This window comes from Marmota monax, unplaced genomic scaffold (assembly GCF_021218885.2).
Source record: "Marmota monax isolate L192 unplaced genomic scaffold, Marmota_monax_Labrador192_F-V1.1 WCK01_AAM20220418_F8-fsc00152, whole genome shotgun sequence".
NCBI classification, from domain to species: Eukaryota; Metazoa; Chordata; class Mammalia; order Rodentia; family Sciuridae; genus Marmota; species Marmota monax.
In genome coordinates, this window is record NW_026694348.1 from 4,037,085 (window position 1) to 4,057,097 (window position 20,013).

General features: G+C 38.8%; 1 protein-coding gene across 5 annotated transcripts in view; it reads right to left on the reverse strand.

Moving 5' to 3' along the window:
• Positions 1 to 20,013, reverse strand: part of Thrb (thyroid hormone receptor beta) — a 374,654-nt gene that overhangs the window by 214,711 nt on the left and 139,930 nt on the right. For all 5 annotated transcript variants that reach the window (XM_046467719.2, XM_046467722.2, XM_046467720.2 and 2 more), the window contains exon 2: positions 9,373 to 9,443. The gene's annotated coding sequence lies outside the window, so the exon portion shown is untranslated. The remainder of the gene's footprint in view (positions 1 to 9,372; positions 9,444 to 20,013) is intronic.

Here is a 20,013-nt window from a genome sequence, read left to right on the forward strand (position 1 = left end):
ACAGATATTGATAACAAGGTTGGCTGTGGTGATGCGTGCCAATAGTTCCTGCTACTGGGGAGGCTGAGGCAGGGGGGCTACTTGAGCCTTCACCAGCCAGGGCAACATAAAGAGACCTGTTCTAAAAAAATAAAGAATGTGACAACAGAATAAACATCTTGTACATGAAAAGGTAAAAAGTGTTATATGGGGAAAAGAAAGGTAGAGGAATGAAGGGGATCAGGTTTGCCAAGGGCTGTGCTTGATGGAATGTTGAAGTATTAAATAGGGTGGTCAGGGAAGAAGACCTCGATGAGAGGATACAATGTGAATCAAAACTTGCAAGAGGAGGAGGGAGCGAATAGGTACCATGGAGGATACCTGAGAACATTCCAGGTAGAGAGAAGAGTCACCTACTGCTTGAGCAAAGACAAATAAGAAATTGGAAAAACATATTTTCAAAGAATAAGGTGGGAAAGAGATAGTAGACATAATGAATGTAGCAGAGAAAAAAAAGTTATGAAAATCAATTTAGAAAGTCAATGTCCCATAGAAAATGGGCACAGATAATCCTTGGGTAAAGAGAAACACGTGATGGACAGTCATCAGAAATGCACACAGGAAAGAAACCTTTCTCTGTGGTATCCAATGTGTGAAGACGAGAGATTGTGGCTAAAGCTGAAGGGAGAGGAATGCTCTTCTAAGCTGCTAAATAAAGCAAGAGGAAAATGACATGAACTTTTGTTGAATAATTTGATTATATTTTCTAATAGCCTTTATTTTAGAAATTTCCATACGTCTTATGGAAATGATCAGAAATTAAGGTGACATTTATGTCTCTCTACTGCAGCATTATTTATAATGATATATAAGCGATTAATAACTGGGTATTGTCCAAGTTGAAGTCTCCAGGTCAGGATTTATCTGTAAGCAGTTGATGCCTCCACATGAATGTTCCAGAAATACCTCAAACTCTGCATGTGCAAAGCTAGTCTCATTCTCCAGCGCCTGTTCCAGCCCTTAGGTCTCCTCTTGTCCTTCCCAAGATCAGAGACTAGCGCCAACATACACCCATTACACAAATTGCTTAAAGTCGTCTTTGATGGCTTCTCTCTTGCTTCCTGCTTTTTAATCAGCCCTTGGGTTTAATCAACCCTTTTGTCAATTCTAACTTTTGTCCCATTTACTGAATCCATCCCTTCCTCTCCAGAACTGTGTAAGCTCAGCCCTCATCATTTTGCATGGGTGCTAATGAGACAGTTTACCTGGCTGGCTGTGGCCAATTTTACCTCCAACCCATCTGTCTTGCCCTGGCCATAGGACTCTCGAATGTATAAAACTGGATTGAATCATTATTTTATTTAAGATTTTTAAAAAATGGTCCCTTACTGCTGTTCAGATCAAGATCCAAGCATTTTTCTGATCTGACTCTTGACAACCATCCCTTGTCCTGCCAGCCTGAATTCTCAACAATATTATTACAGGTTACATATCCTGCTTCTGTGTTTGCAAAAGTTATTTCCTCTGCCTGCTCCCTCTCTATTCCCCATTTATTCTCTTCATCTCTTCAGACTCAATTAAGAACTCTCATCACCCAGGAAGCCTTTCCTGACTCTGCTCCCAATTCATACTCAGGCTCAGAAGTTCTGTTCATCTCTCAAAATCATGCACAGTCACATGCATGCATAGTACTGTTGTGCAAACATTTTTTTTTTTTTTTTAGCTTCCAGGACTGTCCTGTCTGGCTGAGCTGCAGGGTTCCACTGGGGGCACCATTCACACAGTGTCCAACCTGCACAGCTACATGGGGGAAGTTCTGCTTCCTTTCCATCAGAAAGAGGTCATTCTCATATCTTTATGTAAAATACCTGGTCTAGATCAAGTGTGGAAGTCGATACTTAGTTACAAAGTAAACAATTGTTTAATGAATGGAGGAGTGATCAGTCAGCCAAATTCTACTTTTCTTGATGAAAAATTATCATAGATTAGTGGTTCCTAAAGTGTAGTTCATTGATTAGCAATATCTACATCACTGGGGAACTTGTTAAAATGCAGATTCTCAGCCCCCACCCTAGACCTACTGAATCAGAAACTTTGGGGGTAGAACCCAGGAAACTGTTTTAATAAGCACTCTAGATGATATTAATACACGTTTATCTTTGAGAAACACTATCTTTGACTGCTCAAAACTAAAAGCAGTGATTTCATTTAAAGGAATCAGCTAACTTTGCTTGTAAGAAAAGCATTTTTAAAAGCTATTTGTTTTAGTTGTAGATGGACACAATATCTTTATTTATTTATTTTTATGTGAAGGATCAAAATCATTGAATCACATGTGCGAGGCAGGCGCTCTACCACTGAGCTACAGCCCCAGCCCCAAGAAGGGCATTTGCTTAATTTAAAAAAAAATGTAAATTATGAAACAGCTCATATCTTTAAAGGGTATATAAAACAGCCACATGCAGTGGCACATGCCTGTAATCCCAGCAGCTCAGGAGACTGAGACAGGAGGATTGCAAGTTTAAGGTCAGCCTCAGCAAGTAAACCAAGTCCTAAGCAACTTAGTGAGACTCTGTTTTTAAAACAGGGGTTGGGGAGACTGGGGACGTAGCAGGGTGGTAAATTTCCCCTGGGTTAAATCCCTAGTACCAAAAAAAAGGTATGTAAAACAATATTATAGACACTCATGTACCCACCACTCAGATGTGCTCTATTTACTTCATCTTCCAATAAGAAGTAAAAGCATATCAAATTGCTAATGACCTATCTTCACTATCCCCTGCACTAAGCTAACCACTGTTTTACAGTTGGTGTGTATTTTTCCCATCCTTGTCTTTATACTTTTAATACGTAAGCGTATAGGCATTTATTTTTAATGAGAGACCTGTGCAGGATGTTACAGAAGAAATCACAACACTTGCCTCAGCAAGCTAAATAGGAAGCCACCTGAAGTAGCAGGCAGCCAAGGCAACCAACCAAACCTGCCCCCCTCTAACACTGGGTGGAAAAACACAGAACTCACATTAGTTTTGCAAAATGCAATCAGATGGGGTTAAAATCAGAAATCCAATTATTCCATTTGTAGCTGATGACAAAAGCTAAAATGAAAAATCATTTTTGCCTTTTAGCCAAGGATGTCAAACACGCAGAACTGACAGTTTGCACTGACCAACTTGGTCAATTTTGCCCGGTCCTGTGGATCATGCACACTTGGGGTGTGGGCTTATACAGATATGTCATGAGCTCTGGACACAGGGAATCTACAAATAATTGTGTTGGGGGCTCTGGCTCCATCCTGTGAAAATCAAAGATAGACCTGCTTTTTGTCAGCTGTAAATGACAAGACATTACCTGCTGCCCTCTGGCTTAACTGAAGGGATATGATGATTATTTGGGTTTTTTTTTTTTTTCTACTTGGGAGCCTGTAATTAAAAATTTATGAAAATATAATGATCAAACTCCTGAATCTATTTCTCCTAAAAGGGAAGGAAGGGAGGAAGGAAGGAAGGAAGGAAGGAAGGAAGGAAGGAAGGAAGGAAGGAAGGAAGAAGGAAGGAAGGAAAGAAAGTAGAAAGGAAAAAACCTAGAAACTTAACAGCTGGTTCCTCCCCCATCCTGACTTTCCCACGTCTTCCCGCTTGGCTCCTTATGATGATTTTGTAGTTATCATCATAACTCCTCTTCCTTCTATTTCCTTTAAAAGTCTGTAATTTTGCCTCTTTTCTGTTTTGCTTCCTTCTCTCAGGTGATTATTTTGGATGTTAAAGTCTGAAGATCATTGCTTTTAGTGGTATGGAGACCTAGGAAAGTTTTATGTTGCTTTCGATGTATGTGTGTGTTTATTGAGGCATTACTTAGACATGGCTGACGGACTGCACCATTAACTCCTGACAATTTTCTGCATAGAAAAACACAATACAACATTTTTTTTTTTGCTTATTCCTATCCCCTCCCCTAGAAGCTTAGTTGATGTCTGTTCTGAGGTGCCCTCCATGTACATGCATATGTGTATGAACATGCATATCCCCACAACCACACGCATGTGCTTGAATATATACATGTTTAAACATAGTTTTAAATTGAACAGCTAATTGGTGAACACATTTCTCCATGGTCACTTCATTCTTCACTAATTCTATCACATACATTTATTGTGTCCTGTCCCTGATACCACTTTACTAATAATACAAAGCTTCTCACCATGAAGTGGAGTCCTCAAACCTACCTTTTATTGCTCCTTCCCCCACTTTTTTTTTATCCAGCATGCACCTGGCTAGAAAGTAAGTCTATCTACAGATTTTGGGACTACCAATCTTCAGATAAGATCTGTCCTTCTACAGCATCACCTTGATCTTCTCCATATCAGACGCTGCCTCCAGTAACTGCCAGGCCCACTAAGTGCCTCTACGTTTCTTCCTAACCAGATTCCACTTTCATCCTGGGTGGAAAGGCACTCAGTAGCATTTTCCAGCTTCTCTTGTATCATAGAGTCAACCAACGAGATAATAGGTAGAAATTGTGAGAGAGAATTCTAAAAAGGTCCTCTACAGTAGAAACACATAGCTGATAATGGGTACTTTTTATCTCCCTGTTCTCCATGTTTTTTTATTTTTTATTTTTGCCTAGAACTTATATGCAAGGGCTAGAACTCCAGCAACTATCTTGATCCAAAAAGGAACCTTGAGAATAAAGCCATGTGCCAAGACTAAGCAATTCAGCAATTCAGCAAGAAAGAAGTCTGAGTGCTGGATGATCATAGAATCATGCCTCTTGATCTGGAGAGAAAAGAGAACTTTGTGTGTGTTTAAGTCATTGTTTATGGTTTTCTATTATGGAAGGCTCTAATATTTATTCTCTTCATAAATTTAGCTATTTTCCTAATATATATGATATGTTGATTTGTTTTAATCTACTGCTCCTCTTTCTACAAATGGTGGCTTATAGATGGGCTGATCTCAGCTAACACCCAACACAATGAAGATTTAGGCATTCATTGCTTCATTTCTCCCTCAGTTTTCCTGCCCAGAAACTGAGAATAAAAATGATATGCACATCAAAGTGTTTGCTATTTTTCGGCCAGACAGATTTTTTTTTTTTTTAAAACTGTTACTAACTCAATGGTACCAATAGAGAAAACAGGAGACAGGAAAAGGAGATAAAACTCAAACCAGGATATTATCCCACTTGTGAAAAGCCCTTCCCAGTTGCTTCTTATAAACATCAGTGGGAAAAATGTCAATAAGTTGAACCTTAATTATTGCCATTTTACCCTCATTCCCACGCTCAGGAATCGCTGAAATCTGACTACACATGTTGCATTATACACAAGAAGAAAGAAAGAAAGAAAGAAAGAGAGAGAGAGAGAGGAAAAAGACATTTTGAGAACACTGGCTCCAGGAGGACCTCTTGCCCACAGTCACTGGAATGGAGAAGACAATTACTGCCTTGGTATTTTCCATTTGGTTAAGTTGACTCCCAATGACGTGAAACACGTCCTTTCAAATGGAATTTAAAAAAAAAAAAGGAAGTTCTGCTCAAATTCTTATATTAGGTAATTTCATTTCTGCTCTTATGCACATTAAAATAAACTGGTTGGAGAAAATTCTTGCTAAATTAAATTTGATTTGATTAGGAAATTTGTGTCACATGCAGGCAAAACATGGTATGTGTGGGTTAAAAATGTCCTGATTATTGAAAAAAAAATCATTTTAGCAGATGAATCAGTTCTGCCATCGCTTCATTAGGGAATTAAACTTGTGTTCATGTAGATCTGTGTTGGGGGTGAGCAAGGCTTTGGCTTTTCGTTGGGAAATCGCTCAAGCAGTAGACAGTTTGTCTTTTCTGAAGAAAAGTAACAGCCTCAAAGGCTGGAATATTTGAGTACCTTCAAATCCTTCCTGCTCTGGCTCCATATGACTCTTTCTTGCTACTTCCTACCAATGTCACCATTTTCTTTTCAAAAACCAGTTTCTTTGCTCTGCCAGCCTCAACAGGCACTGAAAGGGAGGGTTGGCTTCTGAGTCTCCTCTGCCCTGCTCTCTATCCTTAGCTGAATTTCAACCAAAATAATTATCTTCCATTTTATTGCCTGGCTTCTAGAATAAATGGGAGAATTTAAATAAGGTCGGTTCGAAGTTTTTCAGGGAGATGGAAGGTGCTTGTTAGAGAGAGTCAAACCCCTTATGGCAAGGAGATAGGTCAAAGGGCAACTATTTGATGGTACTTGATACTTGCCCAGAGCACAATGAATCCAAGATGGCCCATTTTCTAAGGTTTCAGTGAAGGCCTGTCTTTTACCCCCAGACACCAGAAGTTATACTCTGGTAAGACACATGAGAAGAATATTACATTTTATAGTTCACTGAAAAAACACTCAGATGTGTAGGAGCAAATTAAAACATGAGGAAGAATTTCTGGAGCATTATTAATAGTACTTGTCAAAGGAAAGCATGACCAAAACGAGGTTTATATCTGTGAAACAGAGATTACTGGACAATACTCAATCCAGGGACCTGGTCCCACTATGGCATCTCATTTCTCTGGCAATGATCAGTGTGGCATTGGATGGAAGCCACCCATCACCATTTATACACTCAGCACCTCCAGAGGGCACTGAGCATATTTTGATCTTTGCTCTTATTCACGATAATTCTGATTATTTCAAAGTTCTGGAAAGAGGCTGAGAAGGGATTTTTCTTTTGGGGGAGGTGTAGTTGGCACTAAGACTATCCATCACTCTGAGGCTCACTCAGGATCAACATGATCCTGCAGAATTGTCCTAACGGTGCCAGGCCTGGACTCACACTGTGATGGTTTGGATGTGAGGTGTCCCCACACAGCTCCTGTGTCAATGGAGAACTGTTCAGAGGTGAAATGATTAGATTATGTGCATCACGACCTAATAAATGGACTAAGTCATTTTATGGGCTAATAATTTGGAAGGACTACTGCACTGGGTGGTAACTGTACACGGGTGGGGCATGACTGGAGGAAGTGGGTGTCAGGGGGCACGCCCTTAGGGATAATGTCTTGTGACTCCAGCTCCTCCTTCTCTCTGATTCCTGGCTACCATGAGGTGAGTGGCTTCCTCTGCCACTTGCTTCTGCCATGTGGCTCTGGCTCACCTTGGGCCTGGAGTGATGGAGTTGGTGGACCATGGACTGAACCTTGAAACCTATAAGTTCAAAATAAACTTTGCCTCCTCTAAGTTGTTCTTGTTGGGTATTTGTGGCACAGCAACGAAAAGCTGACTAATGTACATGTCTATCTGCATGGATTAGAAGGAGAAAGCCTAATTCTTAAAGTTTTATCATTCCATATCATTTGGCTGACTAAGGAAATAATATAAACCAGAATGGAAATGTAATATGTGTAATATATGTCACATGTGTTTACTTGTGGATCCCTTTATATAGATAGGATTTGATAGAGAGGCACCAATATCTAAACCAATAAAATTGTCCTCACCCCAAAGCACTCTTTGCAGCGGAGAAAAAAGTCACAGAGTCACTAAAACTCAGAGGACCCCATCTTGAAAATGGTGCCTCTGTAAGGATCCTGGAACTTTGGCTTCTGTGGCTGTGGAATCAAGTGTTGTAATCAGGACTCCCCAAACTCCCAAAACTCCACTCCCCAAACTCCCATGGAGCACACCTGAACCACGTTACAGGTCGGGAGACTCCAAAGCGTATTCAGTGATTCATTGTGTGAAATTATCTGAGAAAAAAATTTTCCCCTGTTTTTGTGATTATTGGACAAAGAAAATACTGGAAGAACAACAGCATAGTCTCTGATTTTCAGAAATTTTATATAATGATCTTAGACCCGACTCAATAAATAGCCCAAATAGCTTTAAGAAAGTTGATCACAGTCAATTTCTGGAGACAATATTTCCATTAACTAAATGTCTAATTTATTTTTTGCTTTATGTTCCCTCTTTGTTTTTATTGTTAATGGAAGTATAATTTACATAGATTAAAATGAACAGATGGGTCTTGATAAACGACATGCAACCCACACTTGTATAAAGATATACATTTCCATCATTCCAGAAAATTCCCCTGTGCTTCTTATCCATCAATCCCCTTTTCCCTCCCAAGGTAACCACTGTTTTGATTGCTATCACCATTAATTGGTTATGCCTTTTCTAGAACTAAGTAAAATTGATTAGTAGGCTGTGAACTCTTTTGGACCTAATGCCTCATGTTTTGAGCATCTATAGAAAACTCTCCTTAGTTTCCTCATCTGTAAATTAAGGGAACTGCCCTGCAAATATGTGTGCAGCTATTCTGAGGTGCCCTGGGTTTCCTGGTGGGGGTGGAGGACCACAGAAGTCACCTTGATTGGGGGTGGGATGAAGAAGGGGTTGAGGAGTGGAACTCTCCTATATATGAGAACCACGGGTCTCAAAGACTCTTAATGACCCCTTTTCCAGAATGTTCCATAAATCACCATTCGTGTTTTCTGATATGAGAACTGTGACTGGTCCCCTCCAGGGAGGGTTGGAAGGGTTGGAAGACAGAGGCAGCCAGACAGGCCCCCCCCAGGGAGAGCCTGGGCACCAAGCACTGTAATATTAGTACTGGTTACAATCAGATAGCACCAGTCCAACCGAGGCGCCTAGACAATAGGCCAGAGGCCATGGGTGAGGGGAGGCACAAAGACAGCATTCAAAAGAGCCGACTCCGGCAGCCAGTGAGCATTTCTATAGACTCCACCAGGCCCTGGCCAAGCCTGGATGTTACCCTCCTGCCAGAAAGCCATTTTTTTTTTCATGGTGAGCTTTTAAACTGCTAAAAATAATAAACACAGAAAGGAAAGTGCTGACACAACCTTAAATGCAGAGACAAACTGAAACTGTGTTGTTCTAATAATGAAAACAAACTTGGGCTCCAAATTATAACCCAGAGTTCCAGCCGGCTGCCTGATGTTAATGCGCACCTCAAGACGAAAAGAGAAGTCAGAGGATTTATCAGCAGAGAAAGTAGAACAGCGCTGCACAGGGGCTTAGCCCTCTCCGACTTGCTCTCACCAAATGGCTCATCTAATTCTTATGGTTTTTGTTTGTTTGTTTTAGCATTCCGTGATGGAATGAGGGACTAGATCCATAGGAGAGGACTGTTGTTGAAAAAACAAGTGAAAAATCATACTACAGTGTTTTTTCCACTGTACTATGATTATTCTTTCCCTCAGTGAATTGCTACCCTTCCTTTTCTCTAATGCTTTTATTTTTCCAGGTCATTTGATGTTTTCTGTTTCTCCCAAATACCTACAGAGTTCACTATGGTACATAACGAAAGCAGCAATGCCACCAATCGGAAGACAGTTCCTGTAATGTACAAGAGTGTCAAAATCACAAATTTGCAAACAGCCAACTCAAGCCTGGCATCTGACCTTCTTCGTCATTCGATCACATGTGGAACTTGGCACCACGCAGGTCAGCCGACGGGAGGGAAACCGCAGACCTGGAGAAAAGGAAACACAAGAAGATAAATATAAGTTGGTTTTCTTTTTTTTGTTGTTGTTTTGTTTTTAAAACTTTCCCAACATTTGATTAATCTGCAGCTGCTCTGATTTCGATGCTTAAATAGTTTCTGGTTTCAGACCTGTCTCTGATTTTGAATAAATGCAAATTGACTTAAGATAAAAATCTCACTGTGAAGGGGACATGGTTTCAGGGAAAGGGACCTGAACACAAGGGCTGATATCACATATTATAAGCATGGGACAACTTTCCTGGCTCCCAAAGACCTATTTCTCTGTGGAATTTCAGGAACAAGACCCATGAGTTTTGGATCCCAAGCCTGGGAAGATGACTGAAAGACAAATGTGAATTTCAAACCAATTAGGAATTCTGTGCTCAAGTGGACCCAGCTTTATGTCAGAGGCTGGGTCATGGGATAGGACTTAGATAAATGCTGCATCCCTGCCATGGCAGAGACACTGCTGGGTGGCACCTCTGGGGAAAGGGCAGATCTATCAGGGCATATGTCAGGGGAGCCACCCGAGCTCCAAGCTATGGAACCATCTAGATTGGGTGAAGTGTGATCATATCGGGAATACCTCCCACAGACACAAACAAGATGACTTGGGCGGCCAAACAGATGTGGCATCTGTTCATGTGGCAGCAGATGTCTTTCGGTGTCTGTCTATACTGCAAGTGAGAAACTGCTTTTCAATTGGGGCCCCATGATTTTTGTAGTGTCTGTTAAGGTGAACTTAGAAATCATGGAAAACCTGAGGTCCGGAGAAAATCTGGGTTCCTACCACCCAGAGTGGATCACTGTTAACATTTTTTTTTTTTTTTTGTAATTCCTGTTCTTTGTGTTCAATTAAGAAAAATAGAGCAGAGGTATAATCTCCTTGACCAGTCTACCCTAAGCCCAGTTCATAAATCTGTTTATACCTTTCCAGAACACTTTTTTTTGCATTCACATACATATCTATGTTTCCAGGGCGATGAACAGTGTTTGTGTGTTTTTAATTACCTGTGTGATATGAATCTCTCTATATGTATCTCCCCATCTAGATTTGTGACTCCACATTATGCATGTGAGCTTTAACCCTGATCATCTAGAGCAGCTCATTCCCTTTAACTGCTGAGTTGAATAAATATATACTTGGTTATTGTCTTTTCCCCCAACACCCATCGTTTATGGCACCATAAAAGCACTAGTTATATCATTAAAGTGATTGTTGGTTATGTGTGGGTGTGCTTATGCATGTGTGTATGTGCAGATTTTCTCTGCTACTCAACTCTGGGCTTCTAGGCAAGTGCTTTGCCACTGAGCTGTATCCCCAGCTCCACTCTGGGCTTCCTGAGGATGTCACCTTGCCTTGTGTTTACTTTGACTCTGCCACATTATGACAGTGCAAAACACACACTCCAAATGTAGAAAGTCAATGCATATTTTTATTATAAATCGACTGGCTTGTTATTAATTTTCTTCCATTTTAAACAATCTATAGGAAGATTCTGAAGTTGTATTTATCCCATTCCTTCAAGATTTCTCTCGACTATTCTTGTCATAAGCCTTCTAATCTGACACCTTCAACTTCCCTGTTTACTAGACCATCAGAAACCCTGATAGCATGAGGTTGAAGACCAAAACATTTAAAAGCATGCTCTCTCCTAAAAGCATGCTCAAAAGAGGAGATTAATAAACCAAGAAGCAGCTCGTGTTTGTAATTGTTGTTATGACATTGTGCAAATTTTGAGTAAATATATATCCTTACCCTGACATTATGTCTAAGAATAAACAGTGCCTTTTGCATAAACACAACATATTTATGTGTATACATATACATATATATATATATATATATATATATATATATATATATATAAACATATTTGAAAGTGTAAGTCTGATATAGACTTTGAAGAATATATATGAACTTGACTCCATGAAAACAAAATGAATTCTGATGTAATTAACAACAATAAGCATTAATATATAACATTTATTCGGCAGTTTGTGGTCTGGGTTGTGCTACTTATTTCACTTCATTTCGCAATTTAATCCTCATGATATGAGGTAGGTAAAATTATTTAAAATCCATTTTCAAGATGAGAAAAAAAGAGGCGGAGAAAGGTTAGATATTTTGCCCAAAGTCAAACAGTGAACAAGAGCCTAGCAGGGATCTTACCCAGGCAGACTGATGTCATGGGCCTTGTGAAAACAGGCTCAGGTTTTAAAGACAAAACTGCTGAGAAGAAACTGAAAAACAGTGTCACTGAGGTGACTTCCAAATTTTGCTGTAATACAAACAGAGCATCTTTTTTCCATGATTTGTCCCTGAGAACAAATCGTATCAGAGCCCTTCAAAGAAGACAAATTCAATGTGATTTCCTTGTCATGAAATTTAAAGGAGCAAGGTCACATCCTAAGCCTTTCCAGCTTAAACATATCCATTTTAAATTTGTCTTCTCTTTAGAAAAGAAGAAGCTGTGAATTTGCTCATTCACAGGAGACTTCCCAGTTTTGTTTACATGAGTTTCAAGGCAAAAATGAGAATCACTCCCCTGGACAACTTTAGCTCAGAGCATGCGTTCATTACACATTTTTAATTCGGGCACAAATATATTAACAGTGCAGTTATTTTGTAGTTTGAAAAGAATCTGTTTTGTAACTGATTCATATTTATATTTGGAATACATTTATTTCTGGGCATGAAACAGTTCATTTTGGTAGGCCATCTGACCCGAGGTGAGGTCGGCACTAATTCCCATGGCTGCTCCCAATTAAAGCAAATTGAAGGTTAAAGGATAAATAAAGTCCTTTTGACTTGGTTTATTAATCTGTTATTTATAAATGGCTCTTTATTTGGTCTATTTTGAGGGGAGAGAGCAGTAACTCTGTGCATATGAAACTGCACAGAATAAACTGGCAAATACATAATGAGCATTTTATTGCAAAGTTTTAAAGGAGCTACATTTATATTGAATTTATTTCTTCAGGGTTAATGACATGGCAAAAGTTCATTATATTCATCTTGAATCTGATGTCTGTAGCCTGAGATAGACTGAGTGGAATGAGTAGCTGACATTCCTTATCTGTGATGGTCCTGGGGATGGAACCCAATGCCTCCCACACACTAGGCAAGAACTCTACCACTCAGCTACAGCCCTAGTCTCTTTTGCTTGTTTTAAAAGGACTTATACATTCTTTTAAAATTTTATCTTGACAGTTACAGTTTCTCCTTATATCATTAAATCAAAATCACACTTATTGAAGGCCAGCGAAGTCTTTCCTTTTGCTATTCCAAATAGGACTTCAGTGTATCACTATGCACAAGTGCCAGTTCTCACCCATAAGGTAAGGTGTAGGACAAACCTGGAGAAATGGAATTGGCTATTTAATGAGTATGCACGCTTTTACATTTTGATTGACATTTCTGAATTAGACTCCACAGAGGTTGTTTCAATTTATATTCTGTGTCTGAAAGTCACTGTTTCCCCATACCTTTGATAACACACGTTATCGTTATCCAACATTATTCTTTATATATTGATGTGAGTTTGAACTCACACATCTCTGGGGTAAATAAAGTTGAGAATCTTTTGATATCTTTAAAAGCCTTTGTCTTATTCTGTGAATTTATCTCCCACCTTTTCCTTCTTTCTTTCCTTCCTTCTGTCTTTCTCCCTATGATTTATCCATGCATTTTTTTCTGCTGGGTTGATGAATACATTCTTATTGACACTGGTATACTGATGCCAAAGACTCTTAATTCTTTTGGTTTTGCTTGAGAAAGCTTTGTTAATGCAGGACGGATTTTTTTTTTCTGTAGTTTTGCTTTTTGTTTTCTTTTTTAAAATTGTGGTAAAACACTTAACATGAGAGCTATCCTCTTAAAAGTTATTATTATTATTTTTTTAATCTACGACATAGCATTGTTAATACTAGGCCCAGTGCTCCGTCCTTCTCTTCATCTACCCTTTATCATGTCACTGTAGTTCTGCCTCTTGAAGAGGCTGAATATTTTTATGTGCTTTTTGATCCTGTTATTGGTCATGTGACATGTTTTACGAAGTAGGATATTGTCAGATATGCTGCATATATATCAATTTGAAAAAGTATGAAAAAGTATGATTGCCATGAGAACATGACTGAGCTCCCTGTCTTGGGTGAGAAATACACAGTGTAGTTGGTTTGCATCAGTTGTCTCTGTCAGGTCACCCAGCTGACATACAGCTGACCACAGGTGTCTGAGTGAGTCCTGCTGGGTCTGGAAGAACCAATCAGCCAACCCTTCCTTAGACTTGTGGACTCTCACGAATACTAACTGTTTCAAACTTCTGAATTTTGGGGTAATTTGTCATTACCCCAAAGGAACCTCAAGTGATGTTATTATGCATTAGATAACTGCTACAGGACTCACCCCTGTGGCACTCAAAAAAGAGATGCCCACATAGAAGTTGGTTTGGAATTAGGCAATAAAATTCAGCAAATGTTCTCCAAATGCCAACTGGGAAGTGTATTCAGAGTATAACTATAAGATGGTTTAAGCATTTAAATACAAGAAGCATATGCATGCAATTGATTATACAGGTGAAGGAAGGAGCAGGAGGCATAGGAACTCAGCAATGACAGGAAACCCCTAACTCTCAGTATAAGAAGGCAGATGTTGATACTGGAACCCTGTGTGCAGGGCCACCCAACAGAGATGGATAGCCTAATGGGCCTGTCCAGTAAGAGCTGGGGCCACAGAGGAGACATGACTATGATTAGAGATCCCGTCTAATGCAGAGAATGGAGACATCCTGAGTTCCCCTTTGCTTCAGATCTGTTTTCTCCCTCCAAGGCCTTCCCATGATTAGACCCAGAGGAGGCACAGTCCCCAGGAGGCAGTGTCTCTGGAGAACAGGGCAAGTGAAGGAAGGATCTGGGAGCAAACAGGTGAAAACACCTTTGTGATATGTGGCATGCTAGAATGTGCTCGGTGCTGAGTGCCACATTCATAAACACCAGAATTAAACACTGCGGTATGAGGGCTGGAAAGTTCTGGATAGAGAGAATAAGGGGAAGGAAGCTCAAGCCGCAGCAACAGAGGGGACAGTGCAGGAAACACCAAAAAGAAACGGCCTGTATTCTGGTTTGGCTACGAAGGCTGAGTACTTAGGAGCGGGAGGCTGGGGTGGAGACTAGTGATGAGGCTACGAAGGCAGAAATGAGGCCATTCAGAAAAGCTTCAGAATGCTAATCCAAGAAGACTGGACTTTTGTTCTGAAGGCAGTAGGAGATTTCATGGTTCTGAGCAGGGGTAACATCTACATTGTGCACTAGGAGGATTATGCTAATAGAAATCGGAGGGATAGGTTGGAGAGAGAGAAACTAGATCAGGGTTATTAATTAAGTGTAGACTTCAGGGATTTCACAGCCCTCTTTAACTAATTTGCAGAAGTTTGTGCAAGCATTCGATTTCCTGAGAGATGGTGCAGAGCTTTCCCATGGTTTTCAGTGGCATCCATGACCACTGGCCCCATCAAAATTTTAAGCTCCTGAATCAAGCAAGCCATCTAGAAAGTCTCTTCTAATGGAGATATAAAAATATCACAGTGGCCGTGGGAATGGAAAGGGGAATCAGAAGCAAATATTTATGAGGTCTGATATAAACAAATATTCTAGGTGAACAGAAATAACAACAACAACAACAACAATAATAAAAGAGCAAAGAAGAGATTCTGGAAGGTTTAATTCTGGGCAATATCCATCTGCTACTGTTCCTTTCCTTCCCTCTATAACATGAAAGAAGCGAATTCATGTTTCCAAGATGTCATGAAGATTTACTAAGCTGAAAAGTTCCAACGGAAACATCAGGTATATATGTCACTGCTGTTCCCCTGACATGTTCATCACACATGGTACTAATCAGACACAACCTCTTCTAACAACAGAGTCCAAACACAACCTCCAAATCTGTCTTACACAGCACCTCAGGCAGCCACTGCCAATAGATTCAAGATGAAACTTACGTCTCTGCTCTAAGGCTTTTTCTAGAGCTACTCTTATTATTTATTGTATTGACTATTCTTTAGCTTCATAATGATAAAAGACCAATGAATGGGTATACTGGGCTGACTGTATTATATACTTGTATGATCTGCATACACGAATTTTTGCGCATCTTTCTCACATGCAGGAAACTTAGTTACAAACATTTGGATTGCTAGTTACTGCTTACCCAAGTGCATAAATTCACTTAATGTTATCTACAAGCACATAACACACGGTTGAATTAAGCTGAATTAGGGGGAAATTTTTTGCAAATTTATTCTCTTATCATCATAGTGAAGTTTTAAAATTAGCACATCTTATTACAAACAAGTCTCCCTATGAGAGATTATTGTTTGGCAAATTCTTAATCACAATCATAGAAAATAGGTATACAGTAAATCATAAGTTATCTTTCAAACTATGGGTTGATATTTAACTTCACGAGGTGGTTTTCTTTTACTTTGGGAAATTTTCTGACATTTGAGTTGCCTTTAATACAGTAATACCCTAGTAATGACAGATTCAGATACACCATATTTGTTTTCTGCTTGTAGTTGGTCAGCAAGAAAACCATTACTCTCTATATCCACATGAAGGCTTTGCCTGTTCATCTCAACATCAAACTCTAAAGTATGACCTTCAAAATTCAAAACAAATGTTTTTGGAAAACTTACTAGATTAAAAAAAATATTTTCACAAAATGGGATACAAATTTAAATGTACTGAGCTCCCAATAGTAATGATTTGACCATGATCCACAATAAAAAGTATGTTTTAATCTGTAGTCTTCTCCCACACACATATTTAGGAGTGTAAATATATGTCTAACTAAAACAAAAGTTCCACAAAAATCTCATCAATCCAAGTGTGATGCACTTGGATATTTTCTATTCCATTGGACTCTACCCGAGACGATTCTATTTTGTATACTACTTCATTAAAAGAAGGTTAGCAATGACTTGCTAAATTGATTTTATTATGCACTAATGGGGCCCAGCCCACAGTTTGAAAAGCACTACTGTAGCGAAAAGGCTAAAGTACTCTGACTTCATTCACCAATGTAAACATATCCACAAAAGACCAATCCTGAACAACTTAGCAGGGGAAAAAAAATCTCTTGGCTTGCTCCCTAGTATCCTGGATGAAGCCAAGGTTTGCTGAGCCAACTTTTGTACTTGGTGGTTGACAATGACTGAAAACTGAAAGGCAGAGATCAAATCCTCACTCTCCCTCTCAACACATCTCTTCCGCTGGGTAATTTATACCGTGCAAGTAACAAGCTATTCAATTTTGCTGTCATTTACTGTTCTTTTTCCAACAGCAATGGAAACCCGGCATCGGTTTACTGTCTACTCTCTTAGGTAGAATAAGATTATTCTCCCTCCTACCCCTTTAAACAAAGATGGCATTCAGCACTCCAGAGGGCCACCCCCAGAGGATCTCCAAACAAAGCCTGGCAGGGAAACTGCTACCCCTAGGAGCAATAGCAGAAGCTGGGCCTGAGGTTGTCAGTCCAGACTGTATATGAGAACACACACAGTTATGATTCTTTTGCCCAAGTGAACACAATCTGCAATTGGAGCAATATCATCAATAGTATAAACAAGGGCCTGGGGTGTGTGGCTCAGTGGTAGTTCATTTGCCTTGTATGTGTGAGGCACCACATAAAAACGAATACACAAATGTGTATATATATATATATATATATATATATATATATATATATATATATATAAAGATTATCATTAAAAACTGACAGGCAGGCAGATGATGGAAAAGCCATAAAAGGCTATATGTCTCCACACTTTCTATGTAAGCAAAGCTATTTTTTTTAAAAAAAAGTAAAATAGTTTTTCTCTTTCTAAGAGGAAAATCTTAGACAGATACTGTAGATTCATCATACCAGAGATCCTTTGGGGACTATTTTGACATACTTTGGTTCTGGAATATTCTTTCTCGCACTTTGCTTTTTTGACATTTGTCTACTTTGACATTCATCTCCTTACTGTGTGCCCTCTCCCGTGCCCCAGCCCACCCAGTTATCAGTAGTGAGGGCATCAGAAGTCTGAGGGTATTTTGTGTTCTTTAATTTAGCATTTCTAGTTCTCAGAATTTATCTGAAATAAATGATCATGGCTACATACAGAGGTTTATGGACAAAGATGTCTACATGGTATTATTTATAATAGCAAAAGGCTAAAAGGACATACCATTAATTGCTAAAAGTAGCCATCTGTGGGTAGTTGGTGGTAATTTAAATTTTATTTTGTACACTTAACTCATATTTTCTAAATTTTACAAAATAAAAATAAGACAAAGATGTTGAAAATAATACATCTGTGTTTGCTGTTGGGACACCTGCAAGTCTCCAGGTGGAAGATGTTCACCAGTCCAAGTGAGCCATAATTTTAGAGGGCTCTGGTGCCCACCTGAGCTGTGCGAGAGTACACCAGCGCACTCCACGCCTGGGCTTCTGCAAAAGTAAATACAATTATGGTACCTAATTCACAGAGCGATGATGAGGATTAAACTGAATCAGCTAAGTATTAAAATGGGTAAAGTGCTTAGAAGAGTGTCTGGCACATAAAAGCATGGTGTGAGTGTTAGCTCTTATAGTTATTACTACGCTGTCCCAGGAAACTGTGGGTGTTTGTCTGGTTCTGTGCCAAACCCAGTGCAAAGGCCCAGGAAAAGATGTGTTGGATCTAAGTTTCCCTAAAGTTATGTTCCACATCTGGAGTATCAAAGAGGAACATGAAAACTTGTGCATCGCATTTCTGTGGCAATGCCTTTATATAGTACACACATGACACAGTTTACCAAATTGTATGTTTAAAATATATTCAGTTTCTTTTATGTTGATTAGATGTCAAGATAGCTGTTTGAAAAATGAAGATGGGATATGCTTTTAGGAAACCATCCTGAGAGAATCTGCCACCAACAGAACAACACTAAAAGAATATTTCAAGAGTGTTCCTCAGGAGGAAGAAGAAAGATCCCAGGTGGGTGCTTGAAGTACAGGAAGGAATTGTGAGAAACAAAAATGGTAAATATGCAATAAATCTACAGGAATATTAGCTGGTGAAGACAATAATTTGTAGTGTCTTGTGGGATTTTAATTGTATGCAAAATTGAAACATAAGACAATAATAACACAAAAGGAAGGAGTGGAAAGTGGAATTAAAGTTCTCTGAGTCCTTCCCATTTTCTGGAAGGCAGTCAAAATACAAATTTATAGAATGCACTAATAAATTTATAGCATACACTAATAAATTAATGATATAATTTGTAATTTCTAGGGTAACTGCTAAAAAAAAGAGTTAAAGAATAAATGATTAACAAGCCAATAGAGGCAAAATACTTCATTCAAAATAAGGCAACAAAGGAGAGAAAAAGAAACACCAAACAGTTGGGGAAAATAAAAACAACAAAGTAGTAATATGATAGTCTATCATCTAAACATGTCAATAATTTCACAAAATATGAATAAACACTTGAAGTAATATGCATATATTAAATTCTTTTAAAAATCCCAGTTAAACCATTTAAATGTGACACAGTTTGTATGTATATAAGGACCCCAAATTTTCAAGAAATAAAAAATTGCAAAATTTGCATATGAATCATATTAATAGCAGGCACTGTGAACCTAATGAACTCAATAAAAACAGATGTTGCTAGAGATAAAAACATATTTCATAGTGATAAAAGAATCACACTATAAGAAGATGCGAGAATCCTAAACTGGAAGAAGTAAGTAAGATTCTAATGAATGAACCCTCTCTGTAACCGGTAGAACAGGCTGATAAAGATGAGTAAGAAAGCAGACATGGAAATGCGTTGATAAATCTCACCTAATTGATCTCTTTAGAACACTCTGGCCAACAGCCCTGGAATTCACAGAATGCACATTGAACATTTACCCACGTTTACCAGGTGCTGCAGGATTAACAAGACCAAACACATTTCAAAGGTCAAAAATCATATAGAATGTGTTCTCTGATCACAGTAAAGTTAAGTAGAAATGCATAGTAACAAAACAAAAAAAAAGTTGCACAAATGGGTGGAAATTAAGCAATACACCCTAATGAACTCACAGGCAAGGAGGAATACAAAGGAAGTTAGGCAACATTATTAAGGGAATTATGAGGCAAATATGACATTAAAAGTGTGAGATGCTGTTAAAGGTATAATGCGTGTATTAGAAAAGAAGATCTGAAAACCAACTACATAAGTATCCACATCAACAAATCATCAGAATACCAGGCAGAAATCAACAAAAGTGAAAGGAAGAAAATATCAAGGAGCAGAAAGTAATGACAGAAAATAGAAGCAATTTAATTGAGAAAATTAATGAGGTCAAGAATTATTTCTCTGACAATGCTAATAAAGCCGATGATCCTGTAGTCAGATTAATCAAGAGAAAAGAAGGCAAAAAAATTACAAGTATTACGTGAGAAGGTAAATCACTATAAATCCTACTGACCTTGAAAGGAAAGAGGACTATGAACACTTTATGGCAATATTTGAAAAT